This window comes from Artemia franciscana, chromosome 14, assembly GCF_032884065.1.
Source record: "Artemia franciscana chromosome 14, ASM3288406v1, whole genome shotgun sequence".
NCBI lineage: Eukaryota > Metazoa > Arthropoda > Branchiopoda > Anostraca > Artemiidae > Artemia > Artemia franciscana.
The window spans coordinates 18,481,934-18,490,698 of NC_088876.1; the positions used below are offsets into that span (position 1 = coordinate 18,481,934).

Genomic DNA, 8,765 nt, shown 5'->3' on the forward strand with positions numbered 1-8,765 from the left:
AAATCAGCATGAAAATTCGATTCTTTTTATGTATCTTTTAGCATAAAAATTCGTTTTTTAAAGTTTGGTTTACTATTGAGCCGGGTCGCTTCTTAATACAGTTCATTATCACGAACTGCTTGATAGGGTTATACAATCGTGAATTGGATAAATATATAGCAAACCATGTAACTGGCTTTTGTATAAAGTGAATATAGCACTTGATGCCTTTTTTTATGTTCTTTAAGAATATAATAATCGCGTCTATTATAAATTTAGAAAAAGGTAAAATTCTAGTTAATTGACTTCTTGCTATCTTGGAAAGGGTTTAGGTTAGGGAAAATGAAACTTTCAGGGATTGGTCTACAGGCTAATGTATGTCCCGGGAAGGTATTTTCAAGTACCTACCTCCACTTCTTCTCCCTCTAGACCTATCACTCCTTGTCCACAGAAAGTAGACTTACTGAAGCTCCTAAATGTACAAATTGTGATGATAGACATCAATCAACCGGTAACAATTCATATAATAAAAATATGTTCAACGATCTAAAGTTTTAAGGATTGCTGTTCAAGAAAGTGTCCCTTCCCCTATAGCTGCAATGGACCTGGCTAAGGTTCCAAAAAGCCCTTTCCAAAAAAACCCTGGCTATAGGTCCTCAAAAACAACCAAAATCAAGCACTCATACCTCTTACTGAGACTTCTTACTCTTTGTTGGCTAAAGAGCATCACAGGGTGTCTGAAGTTAGTCAATCCTTCAACAATCCTAGAACTAATATGAAATCCTGGTCTGAAAGAGTGGCAGCTTTTCTTAATATTTCTACTCAAGCCAACGCTATGCAAGATGGAGTTGGACATCATATTACTAATTTAATTAAATATGTTGCATCAATGGACCTAATCTTACAATCAAATATGGCTATAATTACCTAATTTGATGGTCCCATTTGAAGGCTCTTCTTTAACCTAATGAGCCAAAACTAGAATAGAGATTTACACATAATAAAAAGGCAAAAAAACACCACAACTTCTTTAAGTTATCTGAGGTCAGTAAAAAATATGCATGTTAAAAAAATTCAGAGAATACTTTGACACTACAATCCTTCGAAACCTTCATCCACTATTACGCATTATTTCTTGCTTCATTCATTAAATCCAGTAATCTTTTAGGGTTTTTATGAATCTCAATGTCCTGCCCTGTCATTAATTAATTGCTTAATAGTATAAAAACCTTTTCCAGAGTCAAAGTTTCTGGCAACTTGGCATCCAGAAACCTTGAGTAGAGGTTCAGATATTCTTCTAATTCTTTGCTTGGGCTAAAATTTAGTATTTTTCTGCTACTTATATTAAAACTATTTAAATGATAAAATTCATTTAAGCCCAAGTAAATAGAATTAGAAGAATATTCGAACCTTTACTCAAAGTTTCTGGCAACTTGGCATCCAGAAACCTTGAGTAGAGGTTCACATATTCTTCTAATTCTATGCTTGGGCTAAAATTTAGTATTTTTCCGCTACTTACATTAAAACTATTTAAATGATAAAATCATTTTAAGCCCAAGTGAATAGAATTTTTCAAGGATAAAATTGTTATAAAGTTAGCGTGAAAATAAATCACATGAACAGATACTGTTGCTCCTTAACTCATGCAACTAATCTTTTCATATACTGTATCTGCGCAAAGACGCGCAAAGAGTTTAAACCTAAACCAATACCATCTCCCCCGAAAATATACATTTTATTTTGCAGAAAGTTTCTTAAGCAGCTCATAGAGAACAAAGACTAAGCACTAAAGTGATAATCTAAGTGTTTTGTTAATTGTTTTTTCTTTTTTTTGGCTAATGCACTTTGGCTTAAGGGCATATAGACAGAAATTCTCATAAACCAGAAAATCATCTCTATTCTGGATAACCTAATAGGCAACTAATCTGAAATTTAGGAAAATATACTTTTTTAAGAGAAGCAGAAAGGAATGTCGCATTCTAAGATCACATATTGTCAGAGAAAAATTAAATACTCTAACGAATTAACAAAATAAAATATTTTTTCTTATAGCAACTTCTTTTATCTTTCTATCGAAGTTTCTCAATCAAAAAGGCGCACCTCAATAACCATTTTGTAGCCGTTTAAGCTTTAATCCTTCCTGGCTCCATCTTAAGTCTTACAGCAGTTTCCTTTGGTCTTTTTTAATTGCTTTCTATGGTTTTTTCAAGGTCATTATAACATTATTCAGGTTAGAATCCCAGCTTAAAGCTTCACCAGACAGTGGTTTAAAGTAAATTAAAAGCCTTTTTCAGATGAAAGCACTATAAGGAGAATTTTTCAAGGGGATTCGTCCGGGTGAAATTTTAAGGGAGATTTTCAGACAGGATTGAATTATCCATGGGTAATTTTAGGGGGATGGGTAGTTTACATTAGAGAGCTTTTCAATTACAGGTTTCCCATGAACGAAGTGAATTTTTTCATGAAGGGAGAACCAGATTTAACAGCATTAATTGAAAAATTATCAGAAACTCAATAAAAAAATCTCGAATGAAAGTAAGAAGTAGACCTAAAATAAAGACAGAGGGAAATTATTCCATATATGAGGGAGTTTGTATATTTGTCTCAACTTTTTAAAAGTGACTCCTGAAACCCAAAGACTTTTTAATTAGGATAAAAAACTCTTCTAAAAGGGAAAACTAGAAATGAATAGCAAGGTATCAAGGAGTAAGGTTAAGAGCAAAGTAATACCCCCTCCCCAAATTTATAAACGGAATAATTCTTTTTCGTTTTTAGTCCCAGTGCTGCAGCTAATTTTCAATTGGAAAATCTTAGTTTTCAATTAGTTTACCCAAAAAGGGATGGACAGTTCGTAAAATAAAAATAGAAACCAACCACAAATTGAATCTTTGAATAGAGATTCAATCAATAATCCAAAATATTCAGGATCAAAGAAAGATTCAATCAATGAAATACAGGATCTTTGAAAAAAGACTCAAACAGTAAAATATATTGTACTGTTTCGACGACCAAACTTGTAGAACTAGGAACAATTATGTGAACAATTTAGAGAGCATCAGATGGAATAAATATTTTCCCTTGCAGCTAGGATTGGAGCTGAATGAGCTCCTTACCTATTGGGTATATTTGGCCCCAAAAATCTCGTATTTATAAGAGCCCTAAAGTTAACATTAACTTTGTTTTGGGGAAAGGGTAACTTTAAAATTGCTGAACATGTTAAACATCATTGCATATACCTTACAATACATTTATGCTGTATTGTCTGACGTCAATAAACCACTAACTCTGACCTACTCCACCAAATATATACAATGTTTCTTTTAGGGGCTTTGATAGACAATAACAATAGACGAAGTAGATGGTTCTTACTGAATTACTATATAATCAATAGACAAATTCGTGAATCTAAAAGAAAGATATTTTTCCTGGGCTCGTAGAGTCTTTGTCAACATTCATTAAATCTACTCGAATCGGGTTCAGTTTCTTCTTTTATGAAACGGAGAAACGACCAGTATTACAAGTACCTCTTGACATGTCGTAATTCTTTCATTTACAAAGAAGGAAAAATTATGCGAGATAAGTATTTTGACCCTTTTAGGGGTGAACCCCCTTTTTCCAAAATCACGGATATTTTTCAGGCTAGTAGCTTTTGATGAGTAACATTAAACTTAATGAATTTTACATGAGTTTATTACATTACATTCATTACATAATGAATTTCTAGATGTATGTAACGTTATTAAAACTCTGTTTTTACAGTTTTGGCTACTATTGGACCGACTCGCTCCTTACTTACAGTTTGTTACCATGGACTGTTTTATGGCATCATTCACTAATTATATTATGTAATGAATAATAAGTTTTTCTGTATAAAAACTTACATTTATATTGGTACCATCACTACTTATTTTGTACTCTTAAAGTAATTAATACAAATTGGAACTAACAGGTTTTCACAGAATGAAAGATAAGAATAGGACAAAAAAAATAATAATACGCTGCTCCAATTTATCATACTGAATAAACTAGCGCCATTATAGAATTAATTTCTGCAAATATCAACCTGAATATATATCAAACAGTTCTTTGTAAAGAACTGTAAGTAAGGAGCGATGCTGTTCAATAGTAAGTAAAACTTTGAAAGAACTGAATTTTGGTCCTTATTCAAAATATATAAATTTCACCAAGTTCAATACCATACATCAAAAGTTACAAGTCTGAGTATTTAATTGTTGAAAAAAAGGTGGGACCCTTAAAAACCGAGTGACCTTAGTTAAAATTGCACCCTTATATTCAGCATATCTGAGAACCCTACAGTAGAGGTGTTAAGCTCCTATATAAAACTAGATAAAAAGAAATAAGTTTTTTAACTAAAAGTAAGGAGTTACATTAAAACTTCTCGTATTTTGTTTAACGTAAAATTATTCGTGTTGAACAAACCTAGCGCTATTATTAAAATAATATTTGCAAATATCATTCTATATTTATATCAAACAGTTCGTGGCAATGAACTGTAAGTAAGTGTCAACGTAAGTAAACAAACAGTTCAGTGTAAGTAAGCAAACAGTTCGCGGTAACGAACTGTAAATAAGGAGCGATGCGTTTCAGAAGCAAGCGAAACCTTCAAAAAAATTGAATTTTTGTCCTTACTCAAAATATATAAATTTCACCAAGTTTAATAGCACCCATCAAAAGTTACGAGCCTGAGAAAACTTGCTTAATTGTTGAAAAATGGGGGTACCCTTGAAAATTAAGTGACATGAATGAAAATAGCACCCTTAGATTCAGCATATCTGAGAAGCCTACTGTAGAGGTGTTAAGCTCTTATACAAAAATATGGAATTTAGTTAGTTTTTTTCCAGAAGCCAGATCACAGATGCGTGTTCATTTGTTTGTTTGCTTGCTTGTTCTTCCCAAGGGTAATTGTATCGAGCAGTTATCCTAGAAGATCGAAAGAGGATTCCGAAAGAGGAGTGCCTTTTTTAAGTCAGCAAAAATATTTGAAGGCAGATATCCCCCCTCCCACGTCCCATTTTCTCCAATGTCATCTTATCAAAATTGAGACTGTCATTTTGTTGAGCATAGCCAAGAGGCTTAACAAATATGTCTTTTAGGATAACTTGACCCCCTACAGCCTCCAGGGGCAGGGCTCCAAGTTATGAACTTTGCCCATTTTTACATATAGCATTGGCTATTGGGGTGTATACATATATTTTACGGGGAGATTTTCTGGAGGAGGCGTTGTGTAGGAGGATCTTTCCGTGGAGGAGTTTTGCGTGGGGGAAGGGAATTTTCCATTGAGGGGGGGGGGGGGCTGGATTGGCCTGCATTAATATAAAAAAACGATAAGAAAGTGAATAAAAAAGTAAAAAAGATTTTAACTGAAATTGAAGAACAACATTAAAAACTTAAAAAAAACAGCTCTTCACTTCGCTCGTTATGCCAAAGCTTTTTTTCGAACTTTTAAATAAGATTATTAATTTAATTATACAGCCCTTGTGTTTAATTAATAATTCCTAAATAGTTGGAACAAAGAGTAAGACTCTAACGAAAACCCCCTTATATATGTAATAATTTCTGTTTACAACAATTACTAATTCAAATAATGTTTGCAAATATTAATCTGAATGTATAGCAAACAGTTCGTAGTAACAAACCCTAAGTAAGGATTGATACGGTTCAATAGTAATCGAAACCTTCCAAAGAATTGAATTTTGGTCATTCCTTCAACTCTCCTTTGTTTTCTGTTTGTTTACAGTTTTATGTAACAAGCAGTTTTTAATCACATAGATATATTGTGTAATCTATAATATAAATATGATATACGCATATGAAAATATATTTTATATATTATTTTATTATTTTACATATACATTTTATACATATATATGCGATATATATATATATATATATATATATATATATATATATATATATATATATATATATATATATATATATATATATATATATATATATATATATATATATATACATACATATTATATGTATAAGTACAAACAAGGGGGAGGGGCTTATTCCAGAGGCAACCTACGTATTTTGTGTTGTACTATTTCTCATTCTTACATATGCACTAAATAAATGGTTACTAACGAAAATTATACCTTATACCGGGGATCTACATTCAACTATCATTTATATAGGCATATATATATATATATATATATATATATATATATATATATATATATATATATATATATATATATATATATATATATATATATATATATATATATATATATATATATATATATATATATATATATATATATATATATATATATATATATATATATATATATATATATATATATATATATATACATATATATATATATATATATATATATATATATATATATATATATATATATATATATATATATATATATATATGCCTATATATATATATATATATATATATATATATATATATATATATATATATATGTATATATATATATATATATATAAGTAGTATAGGCCCTAACAGTTACTGCGACAAGGATAGGCAATTCAAGCCCCACCCCCTCCCCACCTCGATCATCCAATCAACTGTCTTCTAGATGCAAGTGACGCAACATTGCGATGTCGCAAAGGTAGGTATTTACGAACCTGGTGGTTATTACACAATATAGTCTAGGCTAGTAAATTTTATGCTAGAAAAAATATTTCTAAGAGTAGGTCTGGTTTTTTCCTAGCTTCCAATATGGCATAAGTAGTCTGGAGTAAGAAGTAGACATATTAAAATTTATTGTACTGAATAAAAAATATACAAATTAAATAAAATATATACATAAATATAGTTTTCTTGTGAGAAATTCAGGAATACTGGAGGAGAACCCTGTAAAGAAAAAGAATATTTATTATTTGTAGAGATGAAATTAAGAGAGGTATTGCGGAAAAAGGGGACTACATTTTATTTGGCAATCTTGGTAACTACATTCCGATGGTCGGTAAACAAAGGTGTTGTTGAAAGCATGGTTAGACATGTTTTGCAATTGTTGACATTTCAGCATTCCAATAGGTCATTGGATTTTCTAATCAGAATTGTGAAAAGGGGGGATTTCCCAATATTCGCAAATTTCACAATATTGCATAATCTTGAGCAAAAGCTATAAAAGGCGAGGGTTAAAGACTACGGCATCAGTTACAGTTTTGCTTACGATAAGAAAGTGTTCAGTGATTTAATATGGAAATTGAAAATTTAAACAGTGGAAGTAGTCAGGGTTCTGGATTTTCAGAGCCACCAGCGAAAAAAATAAGAGTTTCAATTAATGGCAGTGACACACAGAACAGTGTTGACTCGCTAGTCCAAACTTTTTTGGATTCTAACGACGACGATCTCTTCTTACAAGTAGATTTAGATAAGCCGGGTCCTTCTAATCAGTTTGGAGGGGCTCAATTTGAATTGAATGGTAGCGACACACAAACCAGTGTTGACTCGCTAGTCCAAAATTTTTTAAATGATAACGAAGATGATCTCTTCTTACAAGTAGATTTAGATCAACCGGGTCCTTCTAATCAGTTTGGAGGAGCTCAATTTGAATTGAAAGATCATGCCTTTCACAATTACTTGAGATCATATACCTTTAAATCCAATGTCGCCTTTAAGACCCAAAGATCTGGCGAACTAGTCAATGTTTTGTGCCAAACTATTGGTGGAATAATACGGCAAATTCAAGAAGAAGAACGTACTAGCGTAAGAGCTCAACTGGCAGTTAATGCAATTTTTAGCCGGGAAGATGAAGAGGATAGAACTGTCCCTTTGCTTTCGTAAATGGAACGTTTTAATAGAGGCGGGGATATAGATACAGAAATTTACAAATGCATCACAAAAATCAATGAATCGGCGGAAAAGTATGCAGAAAATGGGAGTGGATTTTCACTTACGGGAATCCGGAGTCTCGACATTCATATTGCGAAATTTGACGGGGATTTTCCCATTCCCGCTGGCCGGAACGGTCCTCCAGTTCCGCAAGCCCTTGCTAGCAAAAAGGAATTTTACAAATGCGGTTCGACCAAGGATTACAATGTTTCAAATGGTCGGTCTTGGCAGCGGGACATCAAGTTTTAAAAGACAATTCTAGACAGTCTAATTTACTAGAGTTAAATAGGAATGGGCTAGAAGGAAGTCATGGAGAACCGGTATTTTTCCAACCGTTACATTCAATTGTTTTGAGGGAATATGGCCAATCAAAATCAGCGATATCTCACAATGGGAGCAAGAAAACGCCTCCACCTCAGTAGGGATATGGGTATTACATTATAATGAACTAGAGAAAGCAATTTGTCCAATTCGTGCTCCATCTAATTCTAATGTAAAATATTATGCCTATTTACTGTACGGAGAGTCAGATAATGCAGACTACGCACATTTTTGGCCTATCGTAAATCTAAGTCGTTTACTATCTTCAGGAAAAAAAGCGCGATTCTATTGCCCATACTGCATGTCACCATCAAGGACTGGGGATAAATTAAACCAACATATCGAAGCCTGCTCTCCTCACGGTTTACAAACAGTATCTATGCCAAAGGGCGAAAAAGTAATAATTGAATTTAAGGATTTCTAAAATAAAATGCCATTTCAATATAGAATTTTTGCAGATTTCGAGTCAATCATCAAAAAAGTTGACGAACCTATTCGAAAAGGAATAATTTCAGAGCACCGGCCAGCAGCGTACGCACATGCCGTCGTCAAATACGGTAAAAAACTTGAAAAATACTGAGAAACCTATGGTCCAAATTGCCATATTGACGGC

At 32.4% G+C, this 8,765-nt stretch overlaps 1 long non-coding RNA gene across 1 annotated transcript in view; it reads right to left on the reverse strand.

Annotated features, from left to right (window-relative positions):
* The window catches only part of LOC136035421 (uncharacterized), a 47,265-nt gene extending 43,319 nt beyond the window's left edge, over positions 1-3,946 (reverse strand). Inside the window, exon 1 of the long non-coding RNA XR_010619417.1 lies at positions 3,861-3,946. This is a non-coding gene — a long non-coding RNA (uncharacterized LOC136035421). The remainder of the gene's footprint in view (positions 1-3,860) is intronic.
* Positions 3,947-8,765: the final 4,819 nt, after the last annotated feature.